At 36.5% G+C, this 18,205-nt stretch overlaps 1 long non-coding RNA gene across 1 annotated transcript; it reads left to right on the forward strand.

Annotated features, from left to right (window-relative positions):
- Window positions 1–7,447: 7,447 nt before the first annotated feature.
- On the forward strand, window positions 7,448–16,992 carry LOC123738998 (uncharacterized). Its single transcript, XR_006767588.1, has 3 exons — window positions 7,448–7,508; window positions 10,513–10,609; window positions 16,920–16,992. It is a non-coding gene; the product is annotated as an uncharacterized lncRNA (long non-coding RNA).
- The last annotated feature ends 1,213 nt before the right edge of the window (window positions 16,993–18,205 follow it).

Consider the following 18,205-nt stretch of genomic DNA (forward strand, 5'->3'; position numbering starts at 1 on the left):
ATTTTAATTTTCTTGTTATTTTATTTACTTTAATTTTCTTGTTATATTATTTACTTTAATTTTAATTTCTTGTTATATTATTTACTTTAATTTTCTTGTTATATTTACTTACTTTAATTTAATTTTCTTGTTATATTTATTTACTTTAATTTAATTTTGTTATATTACTTCATTTTAATTTTTTGTTATATTTATTTACTTTAATTTTAATTTTCTTGTTATATTACTTTACTTTAATTTTCTTGTTATATTTACTTCTTTTAATTTAATTTTCTTGTTATATTTACTTCACTTTAATTTTCTTGTTATATTTACTTACTTTAATTTTCTTGTTATATTTTCTTTACTTTAATTTTCTTGTTATTTCATTTACTTCACTTTAATTTTCTTGTTATTTTCATTTACTTTACTTTAATTTTCTTGTTATATTTATTTCACTTTAATTTTCTTGTTATATTTATTTATTTTAATTTTCTTGTTATATTTACTTACTTTAATTTTCTTGTTATATTTACTTCATTTTAATTTTCTTGTTATATTTACTTTACTTTAATTTATTGTTATATTTACTTACTTTAATTTTTTGTTATATTACTTACTTTAATTTTCTTGTTATATTCATTTACTTTAATTTTCTTGTTATATTTACTTTATTTTAATTTTCTTGTTATATTTACTTATTTTAATTTTCTTGTTATATTTACTTTTTAATTTTAATTTTTTGTTATATTATTTACTTTAATTTTAATTTTGTTATATTTACTTTATTTTAATTTTTTGTTATATTTACTCATTTTAATTTTTTGTTATATTTATTTACTTTAATTTTCTTGTTATATTTATTCATTTTAATTTTTTGTTATATTCATTTACTTATAATTTACTTGTTATATTACTTACTTTAATTTTTTGTTATATTACTTACTTTAATTTTCTTGTTATTTCATTTACTTTAATTTTCTTGTTTATATTACTTTAATTTTAATTTTCTTGTTATATTTATTTACTTTAATTTTCTTGTTATATTTACTTATTTACTTAATTTTAATTTTCTTGTTATATTATTTACTTTAATTTAATTTCTTGTTATATTTACTTTACTTTAATTTTCTTGTTATATTTATTTATTTTAATTTTACTTTTGTTATATTACTTTACTTTAATTTTCTTGTTATATTACTATTTACTTTAATTTAATTTTCTTGTTATATTTATTTACTTTAATTTTCTTGTTATAATTTACTTTAATTTTTTGTTATATTTTCTTTACATTTAATTTTTTGTTGTTCATTTATTTCATTTAATTTTCTTGTTATTTTTCATTTACTTTACTTTAATTTTCTTGTTATATTTATTTCATTTTAATTTTCTTGTTATATTTACTTCACTTTAATTTTCTTGTTATATTATCACTTTAATTTTCTTGTTATATAATTTATCTTAATTTTCCTGTTATATTTACTTACTTTAATGCTTTGTTATATTATTTCATTTTAATTTTTGTTATATTATTTACTTTAATTTTCTTGTTATTTCATTTACTTTAATTTTCTTGTTATATTTACCACTTTAATTTTCTTGTTATATTTATTACTTTAATTTTAATTTTTTGTTAGATTTACTATTTTAATTTTTCTTGTTATCCATTTACTCATTTTAATTTTCTTGTTATATTTACTTCTTTAATTTTAATTTTTTGTTATATTTATTTACTTTAATTTTCTTGTTATATTTATTTACTTTAATTTTAATTTTCTTGTTATATTTACTTCACTTTAATTTTCTTGTTATATTTACTTACTTTAATTTTCTTGTTATATTTACTTTATTTTAATTTTCTTGTTATATTTATTTACTTTAATTTTTGTTATTTTATTTACTTTAATTTTCTTGTTATATTTACTACTTTAATTCTTTTGTTATTTATTACTTTAATCTTTCTTGTTATATTTACTTACTTTAATTTTCTTGTTATATTTACTTACTTTAATTCTTCTTGTTATATTTATTTACTTTAATTTTAATTTTCTTGTTATATTTACTTAATTTTAATTTTCTTGTTATATTTATTTACTTTTAATTTTCTTGTTATATTTACTCTTTAATTTTAATTTTTTGTTATATTTATCACTTTAATTTTCTTGTTATTTCATTTACTTTAATTTACTTGTTATATTACTTACTTTAATTTTTTGTTATATTACTTTACTTTAATTTTCTTGTTATTCATTTACTTTAATTTTTTGTTATATATTTACTTTAATTTTAATTTTCTTGTTATATTTACTTACTTTAATTTTCTTGTTATATTTATTACTTATTTAATTTAATTTTTGTTATATTACTTACTTTAAATTTAATTTTCTTGTTATATTACTTTCTTTAATTTTCTTGTTATATTACACTTTAATTTTAATTTTTTGTTATATTATTCACTTTAATTTTTTGTTATATTTACTTATTTACTTTAATTTTATTTTGTTATATTTATTCACTTTAATTTTTTGTTATATTTACTCACTTTAATTTTCTTGTTATATTTACTTACATTTAATTTTCTTGTTATTTATTTCACTTTAATTTTTGTTATTCATTTACTTTACTTTAATTTTCTTCTTATATTATTTCACTTTAATTTTTTGTTATATTATTTACTTTAATTTTCTTGTTATATTACTTCACTTTAATTCTCTTGTTATATTACTTACTTTAATTTTCTTGTTATATTTACTTACTTTAATTTACTTGTTATATTTACTTTACTTTAATTTTTTGTTATATTTACTTATTTTAATTTTCTTGTTGTATCATTTACTTTAATTTTTGTTATATTACTTCACTAATTTTCTTGTTATATTACTACTTTAATTTTCTTGTTATATTTACTTACTTTAACTTTAATTTTCTTGTTATATTACTTTACTTTAATTTTCTTGTTATATTACTTACTTTAATTTTCTTGTTATATTTACTTACTTTAATTTTCTTGTTATATTTACTTTACTTTAATTTTTTGTTATATACTTACAATTCTTCTTGTTATATTATTTATTTTAATTCTCTTGTTATTTATTTACTTTAATTTTTCTTGTTATATTGATTTACTTTAATTTTAATTTTCTTGTTATATTACTTATTTTAATTTTCTTGTTATATTATACTTACTTTAATTTAATTTTGTTATATTTACTATTTAATTTTCTTGTTATATTTACTTCATTTTAATTTTTCTTTGTTATATTACTTCATTTTAATTATTCTGTATATTTATTTACTTTAATTTTCTTGTTATATTTACTTTATTTTAATTTTCTTGTTATTTTATTTAATTTTAATTTTTTGTTATATTTACTTTACTTTAATTCTTTTGTTATATTATTTATTTTAATTTTCTTGTTATATTTACTTTACTTTAATTTTCTTGTTATATTTACTCATTTTAATTCTGTTATATTACTTTACTTTAATTTTCTTGTTATACTATTTACTTTAATTTTTTGTTATATTACTACTTTAATTTTGTTATATTTATTTCATTTTAATTTTCTTGTTATATTTACTTTACTTTAATTTTTCTTGTTATTCATTTATTTACTTTAATTTTCTTGTTATATTTACTTACTTTAATTTTAATTTTGTTATATTTACTTACTTTAATTCTCTTGTTATATTACTTACTTTAATTTTTCTTGTTATACTTACTCACCTTAATTTTCTTGTTATATTACACTTTAATTTTCTTGTTATATTTACTTTACTTTAATTTTCTTGTTATATTTACTTTACTTTAATTTTCTTGTTATATTTACTTACTTTAATTTTTGTTATATTACTTACTTTAATTTTCTTGTTATATTACTTCACTTTAATCTTCTTGTTATATTACTACTTTAATTTTTTGTTATATTACTTCCATTTTAATTTTCTTGTTATATTTACTTTACTTTAATTTTAATTTTCTTGTTATATTACTTTCCCTTTAATTTTCTTGTTATATTTACTTCACTTTAATTTTCTTGTTATATTACTCATTTTAATTTTCTTGTTGTTTCATTTACTATAATTTTCTTGTTATATTACTTACTTTAATTTTTTATGTTATATTTACTTATTTTAATTTTCTTGTTATTTCATTTACTTTTAATTTTCTTGTTATATGATTTACTTTAATTTTAATTTTCTTGTTATATTTATTTACTTTAATTTTCTTGTTATATTTACTTACTTCACTTTAATTTAATTTTTCTTATATTTACTTACTTTAAATTTAATTTTCTTGTTATATTTACTTACTTTAATTTTCTTGTTATATTTACTTACTTTAATTTTAATTATCTTGTTATATTTACTCACTTTAATTTTCTTGTTATATTTACTTATCACTTTAATTTTAATTTTCTTGTTATATTTACTACTTTAATTTTCTTGTTATATTTACTTATTTTAATTTTCTTGTTATATTTTCTACATTTAATTTTCTTGTTGTTTCATTTATTTCATTTTAATTTTCTTGTTATTTTTCTTCATTTACTTTACTTTAATTTCTTCTTTATATTTATTTCATTTTAATTTTCTTGTTATATTTATTACTTTAATTTTCTTGTTATATTTACTTCTACTTTAATTTTTGTTATATAATTTATCTTTAATTTTTTGTTATATTACTTACTTTAACCTTTTGTTATATTTATTTCCCTTTAAATTTTCTTGTTATAATTACTTTAATTTTCTTGTTATTTCATTTACTTTAATTTTCTTTGTTATATTTACTTATTTTAATTTTCTTGTTATATTTACTACTTTAATTTTAATTTTCTTGTTATATTTACTTTATTTTAATTTTCTTGTTGTTTCATTTACTCACTTTAATTTTCTTGTTATATTATTTACTTTAATTTTAATTTTCTTGTTATATTTACACTTTAATTTTCTTGTTATATTTACTTACTTTAATTTTAATTTTCTTGTTATATATTCACTTTAATTTTCTTGTTATATTTACTTCACTTTAATTTTCTTGTTATATATTTACTTTAATTTTCTTGTTATTTCTATTTACTTTAATTTTTGTTATATTTATTTACTTTAATTTTCTTGTTATATTACTTACTTTAATTTTCTTGTTATATTTACTTCACTTTAATTTTCTTGTTATATACACTTTTAATTTTCTTGTTATATTATTACTTTAATTTTAATTTTTGTTATATTTATTTACTTTAATTTTCTGTTATTTCATTTACTTCACTTTAATTTTTCTTGTTATATACTTTTTAATTTTAATTTTCTTGTTATATTAATATTTTAATTTTTTGTTATATTACTTACTTTAATTTTTCTTGTTATATTATTTACTTTAAATTTAATTTTTCTTGTTATATTTATCACTTTAATTTTCTTGTTATATTTATTTACTTTAATTTTAATTTTTCTTGTTATATACTTTACTTTAATTTTTTGTTATATTTACTTACTTCTTTTAATTTTAATTTTCTTGTTATATTACTACTTTAATTCTTCTGTTATATTTATTTCTATTTAATTTTCTTGTTATATTTTTAATTTAATTTTCTTGTTATTTCATTATTTCATTTTAATTTTCTTGTTATTTTTTTCATTTACTTACTTTAATTTTGTTAATTACTTCATTTTAATTTTCTTGTTATTTCATTACTTTAATTTACTTGTTATATTACTTATTTAACTTTCATGTTATATTACTTACTTTAATTTTCTTGTTATTTCATTTACTTTAATTTTAATTTTTCTTGTTATATTTATTTACTTTTAATTTTCTTGTTATATTTACATTTACTTTAATTTAATTTTTTGTTATATATTACTTTAAATTTAATTTTTTGTTATATACTTACTAATTTTGTTATATTTACTTACTTTAATTTTAATTCTTGTTATATTTACTTTACTTTAATTTTTTGTTATATTTATACTTACTTTAATTTAATTTTCTTGTTATATTACTACTTTAATTTTCTTGTTATATTACTTACTTTAATTTTAATCTTGTTATATTTTTTCCCTTTAATTTTCTTGTTATTCATATTTCACTTTAATTTTCTTGTTGTTTCTTCATTTACTTAATTTTCTTGTTATATTATTTCACTTTAATTCTTGTTATATTTACTTTATTAATTTAATTTTGTTATATTTACTTTACTTTAATTTTCTTGTTATTTATTTACTTCACTTTAATCTTTCTTGTTATATTACTTCATTTTAATTTTCTTGTTATATTTACTACTTTAATTTCTTGTTATATTACTTACTTTATTTTAATTTTAATTCTTGTTAATTTATTTATTTTAATTTTCTTGTTATTTCATTTACTTTAATTCTTTTGTTATATTTACTTACTTACTTTAATTTTAAGTTTTTTGTTATATACTTATTTTAATTTTTGTTATATTTACTTACATTTAATTTTCTTGTTATATACTTTACTTTAATTTTCTTGTTATATTTATCACTTAATTTTTTGTTATATTACTTAATTTTAATTTTCTTGTTATATTTATTTACTTTAATACTTCTTTGTTATTTCATTTACTTTAATTTTCTTGTTATATTTACTTACTTTAATCCTTCTTGTTATATTTACTCACTTTAATTTTCTGTTATATTATATTTACTTTAATTTTAATTTTCTTGTTATATTTATTATTTAATTTTCTTGTTGTTTCATTTACTTACTTTAATTTCTTGTTATATTATTATTTACTTTAATTTATTCTTTCTTGTTATATTACTTTACTTTAATTTTTCTTGTTATATTATTCTACTTTAATTTTCTGGTTATATTACTTCTACTTTAATTTTCTTGTTATATTACTACTTAATATTTTGTTAGTTTACACTTTAATTTTTTGTTATATTTACTTCATTAATTTTCTTGTATATTATTTCAATTTAATTTTCTTGTTATATACTTTTACTTTTAATTCTTCTTGTTATATTACTTTACTTTAATTTTCTGTTATATTATTGTACTTTAACTCTCTTGTTATATTACTACTTTAATTCTTCTTGTATATTACTTTACTTTAATTTCTGTTATATTTACACTTTAATTTTTTGTTATATTACTTCATTTTAATTTTCTTGTTATATTATTAATTTAATTACTTGTTATATTACTGTACTTTAACTTCCTGTTATACCACTTCACCTTAACCTTCATGTTATTCTATTCCACCTTATCCTTCTGTTATATTCACTCCACCTTAACCTTAACCCTCCTGTCATACCTACTCCACCGTAACCCTCCTGTCATACCACTCCACCCAAACCTCCTGTCATACCACTCCACCCTAACCCTCCTGTCATACCACTCCACCTTAACCCTCCTGTCATACCACTAAGTGGTGTTTTATTTCCTCCTTCTCTTTGCAGCACCTATCGTACGGGTAACGACAGCCTGCATGTGGACGCATTCCAGCAGACCCTCTGGAGCGTGGCCACTGTCTGCTCTGGCAGCGAGGTGGCCCAAGGTGGGTCACAGACACACACACACAACACACACACACACACACACACACACACACAACACACACACACACACACACTGTTCCAAGGTAGGTGTATGTCTCTGCCCCAGATTCAGACTCCTCCAGGATTAACGGAGGGATGCCCCTGGACTGACACCCATAAAGAGCCTAAACAGACATGATGCTGCTGTAAAAGCTAATGGGGATCATATAAACAAACGTGATGCTACTGTAAAAGCTTAATGGGGGTCATATAAACAAACATGATGCTACTGTAAAGCTTAATGGGGGTCATATAAACAAACATGATTCTACTGTAAAAGCTAATGGGGGTCATATAAACAAACATGATCCTACTGTAAAAGCTAATGGGGGTCATATAAACAAACATGATGCTACTGTAAAAGCTTAATGGGGTCATATAAACAAACATGATGCTACTGTAAAAGCTAATGGGGTCATATAAACAAACATGATGCTATTGTCAAAGCTAATGGGGGGTCATATATACAAACATGATGCTACTGTAAAAGCTAATGGGGTCGTATAAAAATGAACTGACAAGAGGATTGACATCCTCCCTCTAACTGATGATTCATACAATGGCTTTAGTAGTGAAATACAATGTCATCAAATCAAATTTGATTTATTTATAAAGCCCTTCTTCTTACATCAGCTGATGTCACGAAGTGCTGTACAGAAACCCAGCCTAAAACCCCAAACAGCAATCAATGCAGGTGTAGAAGCACGGTGGCTAGGAAAACCTCCCTAGAAAGGCAGGAACCTAGGAAAAACCTCCCTAGAAAGGCTGGAACCCAGGAACAATATCCCCTAGAAAGGCAGGAACCTAAGAAAACCTCCCTAGAAAGGCAGGAACCTAGGAAAACCTCCCCAGAAAGGCAGGAACCTAGGAAAACCTCCATAGAAAGGCAGAAACCTAGGAAAACTCCCTGAAATGTGTTTTACTTGACTGAACCTTTATTTTGACAGGGTGTCGTGTTGAGACCAAGGTCTCTTCTACAAATGAAAGATAAACACATTAAATAAAATGCAAAACAGGAATAAAAACACAATTATAGAAACCCAAAAAATGCATCACTGATCGCTGATGTCCCTGCTCATTGGTCTTATCTAATGTCTTGTCTGGTCCAGAGACAGGCTAACCTCTCCTCTCTCCCCTGCAGGGTTCCTCTCTCCCCTGCAGGGTTCCCTCTAATGCCTCTCCTCTTTCCCCTGCAGGGTTCCTCTCTAATGCCTCTCCTCTCTCCCCTGCAGGGTTACTCTCTAATGCCCTCCTCTCTCCCCTGCAGGGTTCCTCTCTAATGCCTCTCCTCTCTCCCCTGCAGGGTTCCTCTCTAATGCCTCTCTCTCTCCCCCTGCAGGGTTTCTCTCTAATGCCTCTCCTCTTTCCCCCTGCAGGGTTCCTCTCTAATGCCCTCTCCTCTCTCCCCTGCAGGGTTCCTCTCTAATGCCCTCTCCTCTTTCCCCCCTGCAGGGTTCCTCTCTAATGCCTCTCCTCTCCCCCCTGCAGGGTTCCTCCTAATGCCTCTCCTCTTTCCCTGCAGGGTTCCTCTCTAATGCCTCTCCCCTCTCCCCTGCAGGGTTCCTCTCTAATGCCTCTCCTCTTTCCCCCTGCAGGGTTCCTCTCTAATGCCTCTCCTCTTTCCCCTGCAGGGTTCCTCTCTAATGCCTCTCCTCTCTCCCCTGCAGGGTTCCTCTCTAATGCCTCTCCTCTTTCCCCCTGCAGGGTTCCTCTCTTATGCCTCTCCTCTCTCCCCTGCAGGGTTCCTCTCTCCCCTGCAGGGTTCCTCTCTAATGCCCCTCCTCTCTCCCCCTGCAGGGTTCCTCTCTAATGCCTCTCCTCTTCCCCTGCAGGGTTCCTCTCTAAGCCTCTCCTCTCTCCCCCTGCAGGGTTCCTCTCTAAGCTTCTCTCTCTCCCCTGCAGGCTTCCTCTCTCACCCTGCAGGGTTCCTCTCTAATTCCTCTCCTCTCCCCCTGCAGGGTTCCTCTCTAATCGCCTCTCCTCTCTCCCCTGCAGGGTTCCTCTCTCCCCTGCAGGGTTCCTCTCTAATGCCTCTCCTCTCTCCCCTGCAGGGTTCCTCTCTAAGCCTCTCCTCTTTCCCCCTGCAGGGTTCCTCTCTAATGCCTCTCCCCTCTCCCCTGCAGGGTTCTCCCTAATGCCTCTCCTCTTTCCCCCTGCAGGGTTCCTCTCTAATGCCTCTCTCTTTCCCCCTGCAGGGTTCCTCTCAATGCCTCTCCTCTCTCCCCTGCAGGGTTCCTCTCTAATGCCTCTCCTCTTTCCCCTGCAGGGTTCCTCTCTAATGCTTCTCCTCTCCCCCCTGCAGGCTTCCTCTCTCACCCTGCAGGGTTCCTCTCCAACTCCTCTCCTCTCTCCCCCCGCAGGGTTCCTCTCTAATGCCCTCTCCTCTCTCCCCCGCAGGGTTCCTCTCTCCCCTGCAGGGTTCCTCTCTAATGCCTCTCCTCTCTCCCCTGCAGGGTTCCTCTCTAATGCCTCTCCTCTCTCCCCTGCAGGGTTCCTCTCAATGCCTCTCCTCTTTCCCCCTGCAGGGTTCCTCTTATGCCTCTCCTCTCTCCCCTGCAGGGATCCTCTCCCCCTGCAGGGTTCCTCTCTAATGCCTCTCCTCTCCCCCCCGCAGGGTTCCTCTCAATGCTTCTCCTCTCTCCCCTGCAGGCTTCCTCTCTCACCCTGCAGGGTTCCTCTCTAATTCCTCTCCTCTCTCCCCTGCAGGGTTCCTCTCTAATGCCTCTCCTCTCTCCCCCTGCAGGGTTCCTCTCTCCCCCGCAGGGTTCCTCTCTAATGCCTCTCCTCTCTCCCCTGCAGGGTTCCTCTCTAATGCCTCTCCTCTCTCCCCTGCAGGGTTCCTCTCTAATGCCTCTCCTCTTTCCCCCTGCAGGGTTCCTCTCTAATGCTTCTCCTCTCTCCCCCTGCAGGGTTCCTCTCCCCCTGCAGGGTTCCTCTCTAATTCCTCTCCTCTCTCCCCTGCAGGGTTCATGATCGGCGGGGACGTGCTGAGGCTGCTCCATGGTCACATGGATGAATGTCTGACGGTGCCGTCGGGAGAACATGGGGAGGAGCAGCGCAGGTACGTGTCTGACTGGGGGATTTCCGTCATCTACGATGACAGACGCTAGGGGGAGGGGCAGACTGGGGATTTCCGTCATCCATGATGACAGACGCTAGTCATGGAATTATCCTTTACCATACCATTTATAATCCTCTGTGTATCTATAGACTGTTACCTGCTGTCAGTACTGTCGGTGTGGTCAGGAATGTCAGTGTGGTCAGTGTGGTCAAGGCTGTCAGTGTGGTCAGGACTGTCAGTGTGGTCAGTGTGGTCAGGACTGTCAGTGTGGTCAGGACTGTCAGTGTGGTCAGGACAGTCAGTGTAGTCAGGACTGTCAGTGTGGTCAGTGTGGTCAGGACTGTCAGGTGGTCAGGACAGTCAGTGTGGTCAGGACTGTCAGTGTGGTCAAGGCTGTCAGTGTGGTCAGGACTGTCAGTGTGGTCAGGACAGTCAGTGTGGTCAGTGTGGTCAGGACTGTCAGTGTGGTCAGGACAGTCAGTGTGGTCAGGACTGTCAGTGTGGTCAGGACAGTCAGTGTGGTCAGGACAGTCAGTGTGGTCAAGGCTGTCAGTGTGGTCAAGGCTGTCAGTGTGGCTCAAGGCTGTCAGTGTGGTCAGGACTGTCAGTGTGGTCAGGACAGTCAGTGTGGTCAGGACTGTCAGTGTGGTCAGTGTGGTCAGGACTGTCAGTGTGGTCAGTGTGGTCAGGACTGTCAGTGTGGCTCAGTGTGGTCAGGACTGTCAGTGTGGTCAAGGCTGTCAGTGTGGTCAGGACTGTCAGGTGGTCAGGACAGTCAGTGTGGTCAGGACTGTCAGTGTGGTCAGTGTGGTCAGGACCGTCAGTGTGGTCAGTGTGGCTCAGGACTGTCAGTGTGGTCAGGACTGTCAGTGTGGCTCAAGGCTCTCAGTGTGGTCAAGGCTCTCAGTGTGGCTGAGGACTGTCAGTGTGGCTCAGGACAGTCAGTGTGGTCAGGACTGTCAGTGTGGTCAGTGTGGTCAGGACTGTCAGTGTGGTCAGGACTCTCAGTGTGGTCAGGACTCTCAGTGTGGTCAGGACTGTCAGTGTGGTCAAGGTTGTCAGTGTGGTCAGGACTGTCAGTGTGATCAGGGCTGTCAGTGTGGTCAGGACTGTCAGTAAAGCAGCAGGGTAAACATCCTCGATCCTCTGGTGTTTGATAGGACGTCAATGCAGCAGAGCATGCTGGGATGAAGGGCTCTAGGAGAGCTGCTTCACACAGAGAAGTAAAAGTCGGCTTTTACCCAAAATGCGATTTTTGTACGCAGTGGTGTGTGCTTGTGTGTGTGTGCTGTGTGTGTGTGTGTGTGTGTGTGTGTGTGTGTGGTGGTGGGGTGTGTGTGTGTGTGTGTGTGTGTGTGTGTGTGTGTGAAAGCGTGTGCGTTCTCCTTGGATGTAACAGTGTGTGGGCTTACCTTCAGAGTAGGGCATCCACTGTTCTGCTTCAAAGAAGAGAAGAGAGTACGAGCTCCACTCTGTAGGGAGGGAGGGAGAGAGAGAGATGGAAAGAGGGATGGATGGAGGGAGAGAGAGAGGGAGGGAGATGGAAAGAGGGATGGATGGAGGGAGGAAGAGAGAGAGGAAGATGGGAGGCAGGGAGGGATTGAGAAGAAGTGGGATGGAAGGGAGGGAGAAAGGGAGGGAGAAAGGGAGAGGTAGGTAGGGAGGGAGAGAGATGGAAAGAGGGATGGATGGAGGGAGGGAGAGGTAGGGAGGGAGGGAGAGGTAGGTCAGGGAGGGAGAGATGGAAAGAGGGATGGCTGGAGGGAGGAAGAGAGAGGGAGATGGGAGGGATTGAGAAGAAGTGGGATGGAGGGAGGGAGAAAGGGAGAGAGAGGGAGATGGAAAGAGGGAGGGAGGGGATGTAAAGAGGGAGGGATGGATGGATGGATGGATGGAGGGAGGGGCAGGTAGGGAGGGAGAGATGGAACGAGGGATTGAGAAGAAGTGGGATGGAGGGAGGGAGGGAGGGAGAGAGAGATGCCTGGCTATTCTTTAAAAGTGCCTTCCTCACCATATTAAACAAGCAAGCCCCACTCAAAAAATGTAGAACTAGGAATAGATATAGTCCTTGGTTCACTCCAGACCTGTCTGCCCTTGACCAGCACAAAAACATCCTGTGGCGTTCTGAAATAGCATCGAATGGCCCCCGCGGAGTATGCAACTTTTCAGGGAAGTTAGGAACAAATATACACAGGCAGTTAGAAAAGCTAAGGCTAGCTTTTTCAAACAGAAATTTGCATCCTGTAGTACCAACACAAAAAGTTCTGGGACACTGTAAAGTCCATGGAGAATAAGAGCACCTCCTCCCAGCTGCCCACTGCTCTGAGGCTAGGTAACACTGTCACCACCGATAAATCCACTATAATTGAGAATTTCAATAAGCATTTCTCACGGTTGGCCATGCTTTCCACCTGGCTACCCCAACCCCAGTCAACTGCCCGGCACCCTCCACAGCAACCCGCCAAAGCCCCCACCATTTCTCCTTCACCCAAATCCAAATAGCTGATGTTCTGAAAGAGCTGCAAAATCTGGACCCCTACAAATCAGCGGGCTAGACAATCTGGACCCTCTCTTTCTAAAATTATCAGCCGAAATTGTTGCAACCCCTGTTACTAGCCTGTTCAACCTCTCTTTCGTATCGTCTGAGATTCCCAAAGATTGGAAAGCTGCCGCGGTCACACTCTAGACCCAAACTGCTACAGACCTATATCTATCCTACCCTGTCTTTCTAAGGTCTTCGAAAGCCAAGTTAACAAACAGATTACCGACCATTTCAATCCCACCACCTTCTCCTCTATGCAATCTGGTTTCAGAGCTGGTCATGGGTGCACCTCAGCCACGCCTCAAGGTCCTAAATGACATCATAACCACCATCGATAAGAGACATTACTGTGCAGCCGTATTCATCGACCTGGCCAAGGCTTTCGACTCTGTCAATCACCACATTTATTGGCAGACTCGACAGCCTTGGTTTCTCAAATGATTGCCTCGCCTGGTTTACCAACTACTTCTCTGATAGAGTTCAATGTGTCAAATCGGAGGGCCTGTTGTCCGACCCCTGGCAGTCTCTATGGGGGTGCCACAGGGTTCAATATCGGGCGACTCTTTTCTCTGTATACATCAATGATGTTGCTCTTGCTGCTGGTGATTCTCTGATCCACCTCTACGCAGATGACACCATGGACGGCTCTGACTTAGAATATGTGGACAACTACAAATACCGGGTGTCTGGTTAGACTGTAAGCTCTCCTTCCAGACTCACATTAAGCATCTCCAATCCAAAATCAAATCTAGAAATGGCTTCCTACATCGCAGAACAAAGCATCCTTCACTCATGCTGCCAAACACCACCCTCGTAAAACTGACCATCCTACCGATCCTCGACTTCGTGATGTCATCTATAAAATAGCCTCCAACACTCTACTCAACAAACTGGATGCAGTCTATCACAGTGCCATCCGTTTTGTCACCAAAGCCCCATATACTACCCACCATTGCGACCTGTACGCTCTCGTTGGTTGGCTCGTTCATATTCATCGCCAAACCCACTGGCTACAGGTTATCTACAAGTCTCTGTTAGGTAAAGCCCCGCCTTATCTCAGCTCACTGGTCACCATAGCAGCACCCACTCGTAGACGGCCAGCAGGATATCTCACTGGTCACCCCCAAAGCCAACTCCTCCTTTGGTCGTCTTTCCTTCCAGTTCTCTGCTGCCAATGACTGGAAGTGAACTAGAGAGAGGTAGGGAGGGAGGGAGGGAGGGAGAGGTGGGAGGGAGAGAGAGAGAGAGATGAGAGAGGGAGGAGGGAGAGAGAGGGAGGGGAGAGAGAGAGAGGTAGGGAGGGAAAGAGAGAGGGAGAGAGAGAGAGAGGTAGGGAGGGAGAGAGAGAGAGGTAGGGGGAGAGAGAGGGAGAGAGAGAGAGGTAGGGGAGGGAGAGAGAGAGAGAGAGAGAGAGAGAGAGAGAGGAGAGAGAGAGGTAGGGAGGAGAGAGAGGTAGGGAGGGAGGGAGAGAGGAGGTAGGGAGAGGGAGGGAGGGAGGGAGGAGGGAGGGAGGGAGGGAGGGAGGGAGGAGATGTATGAATGGATGGAGGCACACCGCCCACTCCGAGACAGAATGAGTTCTCAGCAGCCTGAAACATACATTTCCCCCGAGAACATTAGGATCATCTCAGTTTCACCTGGCCTCCCTGGACCTCCGTCATCGTTAAACATACCCTCTCTATCCACTGCTGCAGGCCTAGATACTGCCCCTCACTATCCACTGCTGCAGGCTCTAGATACTGCCCTCACTATCCACTGCTGCAGGTCTAGATACTGCCCTCACTATCCACTGCTGCAGGCCTAGATACTGCCCTCACATCCACGGTCTGGATACGCCCTCACTATCCACTGGTCTAGATACCGCCCTCACTATCCACTGCTGCAGGTCTAGATACTGCCCTCACTATCCACTGCTGCAGGTCCGAGATACTGCCCTCACTATCCACTGGTCTAGATACTGCCCTCACTATCCACCGGTCCAGATACTGCCCTCACTATCCACCGCTTGCAGGCCTCAGATACTGCCCCTCACTATCCACTGCTGCAGGTCTAGATACTGCCCTCACTATCCACCGCTGCAGGTCTAGATACTGCCCCTCACTATCCACTGCTGCAGGCCTAGATACCGCCCTCACTATCCACTGCTGCAGGTCTAGATACTGCCCTCACTATCCACTGCTGCAGGTCTAGATACTGCCCTCATTATCCACTGGTCTAGATACTGCCCTCACTATCCACTGCTGCAGGTCTAGATACTGCCCTCACTATCCATGCTGCAGGTCTAGATACTGCCCTCACTATCCACTGGTCTAGATACTGCCCTCACTATCCACTGGTTCAGATACTGCCCTCACTATCCACTGCTGCAGGTCTAGATACTGCCCTCACTATCCACTGCTGCAGGTCTAGATACTGCCCTCACTATTCACTGCTGCAGGTCTAGATACTGCCCTCACTATCCTCACTATCCACGGCTGCAGGTCTAGATACTGCCCTCACTATTCACGCTGCAGGTCTAGATACTGCCCTCACTATCCTCACTATCCACTGCTGCAGGTCTAGATACTGCCCTCACTATTCACTGCTGCAGGTCTAGATACTGCCCTCACTATCCTCACTATCCACTGCTGCAGGTCTAGATACTGCCTCACTATTCACTGCTGCAGGTCTAGATACTGCCCTCACTATCCTCACTATCCACTGCTGCAGGTCTAGATACTGCCCTCACTATCCACTGGTCTAGATACCGCCTCACTATCCTCACTATCCACTGCTGCAGGTCTAGATACTGCCTCACTATCCACTGGTCTAGATACTGCCCTCACTATCCACTGCTGCAGGCCTAGATACGCCCCTCACTATCCACCGCTGCAGGTCCAGATACTGCCCTCACTATCCACTGGTCCCTAGATACTGCCCTCACTATCCACTGTCTAGATACCGCCCTCACTATCCACTGCTGCAGGTCTAGATACTGCCCTCACCATCCACTGCTGCAGGCCTAGATACTGCCCCTCACTATCCACTGCTGCAGGTCCAGATTCTGCCCTCACTATCCACTGGTCCAGATACAGCCCCTCACTATCTACTGCTGCAGGTCTAGATACTGCTGTCACTATCCACTGTTGCAGGTCTAGATACTGCCCTCACTATCCACTGCCGCAGGTTAGATAATGCCCTCACCATCCACTGGTCTAGATACGCCCTCACTATCCACTGGTCTAGATACTGCCCTCACTATCCACTGCTGCAGGTCTAGATACTGCCCTCACTATCCACTGCTGCAGGTCTAGATACTGGCCTCACTATCCACTGCTGCAGGTCTAGATACTGCCCTCACTATCCACTGGTGCAGGTCTAGATACTGCCCTCACTATCCACTGATGCTGGTCTAGATACTGCCCTCACAATCCACTGCTGCAGGTCTAGATACTGCCCTCACTATCCACTGCTGCAGGTCTAGATACTGTCCTCACTATCCACTGCTGCAGGCCTAGATACTGTCCCACTATCCACTATCCACAGAGAAACACAGCATCAAAACATGGAAGGATGTGAAATAAGTTCCCCATAGATGTTCCTGTTGATATTCCTCCGTACCAAGGTGAAGTGTTTACGTTGTGAATATGTGCTTTATGAGGACATCGGCATCGGGCTCTTATTTCTCAGGAATACAGACCAGTGTAATGGTCTGGTGGATGCATGACTGATATCCACTTTCACCCACCACCACCACTAACCTCCACTCACTTGTCTTTTCTTCCCCAGGACGGTGCACTACGAGGGGGGAGCTGTGTCCATCCACGCCCGCTCCCTCTGGAGGCTGGAGACGCTACGAGTTCGTAAGTTCAACTACGTGACACATCTCACTCACCTCCGTATGACAATGCCAATCTGCTTACCACTAGACTCTATAGACTATAACGGTTCAGGGCAGACTCAGATGCAGACACGGGGAAGGTGGTTTGAGTCTGATATTTATCTAGTTCCAAAAAAAAAGGGAGCAGGCAAGAGGAATGGTAGTGGACAAGCAAAAGGTCAAAACCAGATCAGAGTCCAGGAGGTACAGACTGGTCAGGCAGGCTCGAGGCCGAGGCAGGCAGACTGGTCAGGTAGGCTCGATGTCGAGGGCAGGAGACTGGTTAGGCAGGCGGGTACGGAGTCCAGAAAACAGGTAAGGGTCAAAACCAGATCAGAGTCCAGGAGGTACAGAGTGACAGGCAGGCTCGAGGTCAGGGAAGGAGAATGGTCATGGAAGGCTCGAGGTCGAGGGCAGGCAGAATGGTCAGGGCAGGCGGGTTCAGAGTCAGGCAGGCAAGGGTCAAAATCCTGGAGGACTATGCAAACGAGAGAATAGCAAAAGCAGGAGCACGGACAAACATGCTGGTTGACTTGAAACAGACAAGATGAGCTGGTACAGAGAGACAGGAAACACAGGGATAAATACAATGGCACAGAGACAGGAAACACAGGATAATACACTGGTACAGAGAGAGACAGGAAACAGGGATAAATACACTGGTACAGAGAGACAGGAAACACAGGGTTAAATACACTGGTATAGAGAGACAGGGAAACACAGGGATAAATACACTGGCACAAAGAGACAGGAAACACAGGGATAAATACACTGGCACAGAGACAGGAAACACCGGGATAAATACACTGGGAAAAATAAGTGACACCTGGAGGGTGGAGACAATCACACAAGGACAGGTGAAACAGATCAGGGGTGACAACAGACACTGTAATACTATCACTCTATAGACACTGTAATATTATCACTCTAAGACAATGTAATATTATCACTCTATAGAGTGTAGATCAGAGAGACAGAATTAACAAAAGAGAAAATATAATAGACACTGTAATGTATACCTCTATAGACACTGGTTATTATCACTCATAGAGACTGTAAAATACTATGGACATTGTAATATTATCACTCTATAGAGACTGCAATATATCACATAGAGGTAGATCAGAGAGATAGTACAATAACACTTGTAGAAAGAAATATCAGAGTGTAGATCAGAGAGACATGCATATACTGA

Source organism: Salmo salar, unplaced genomic scaffold, assembly GCF_905237065.1.
Source record: "Salmo salar unplaced genomic scaffold, Ssal_v3.1, whole genome shotgun sequence".
Classification (NCBI taxonomy): Eukaryota; Metazoa; Chordata; class Actinopteri; order Salmoniformes; family Salmonidae; genus Salmo; species Salmo salar.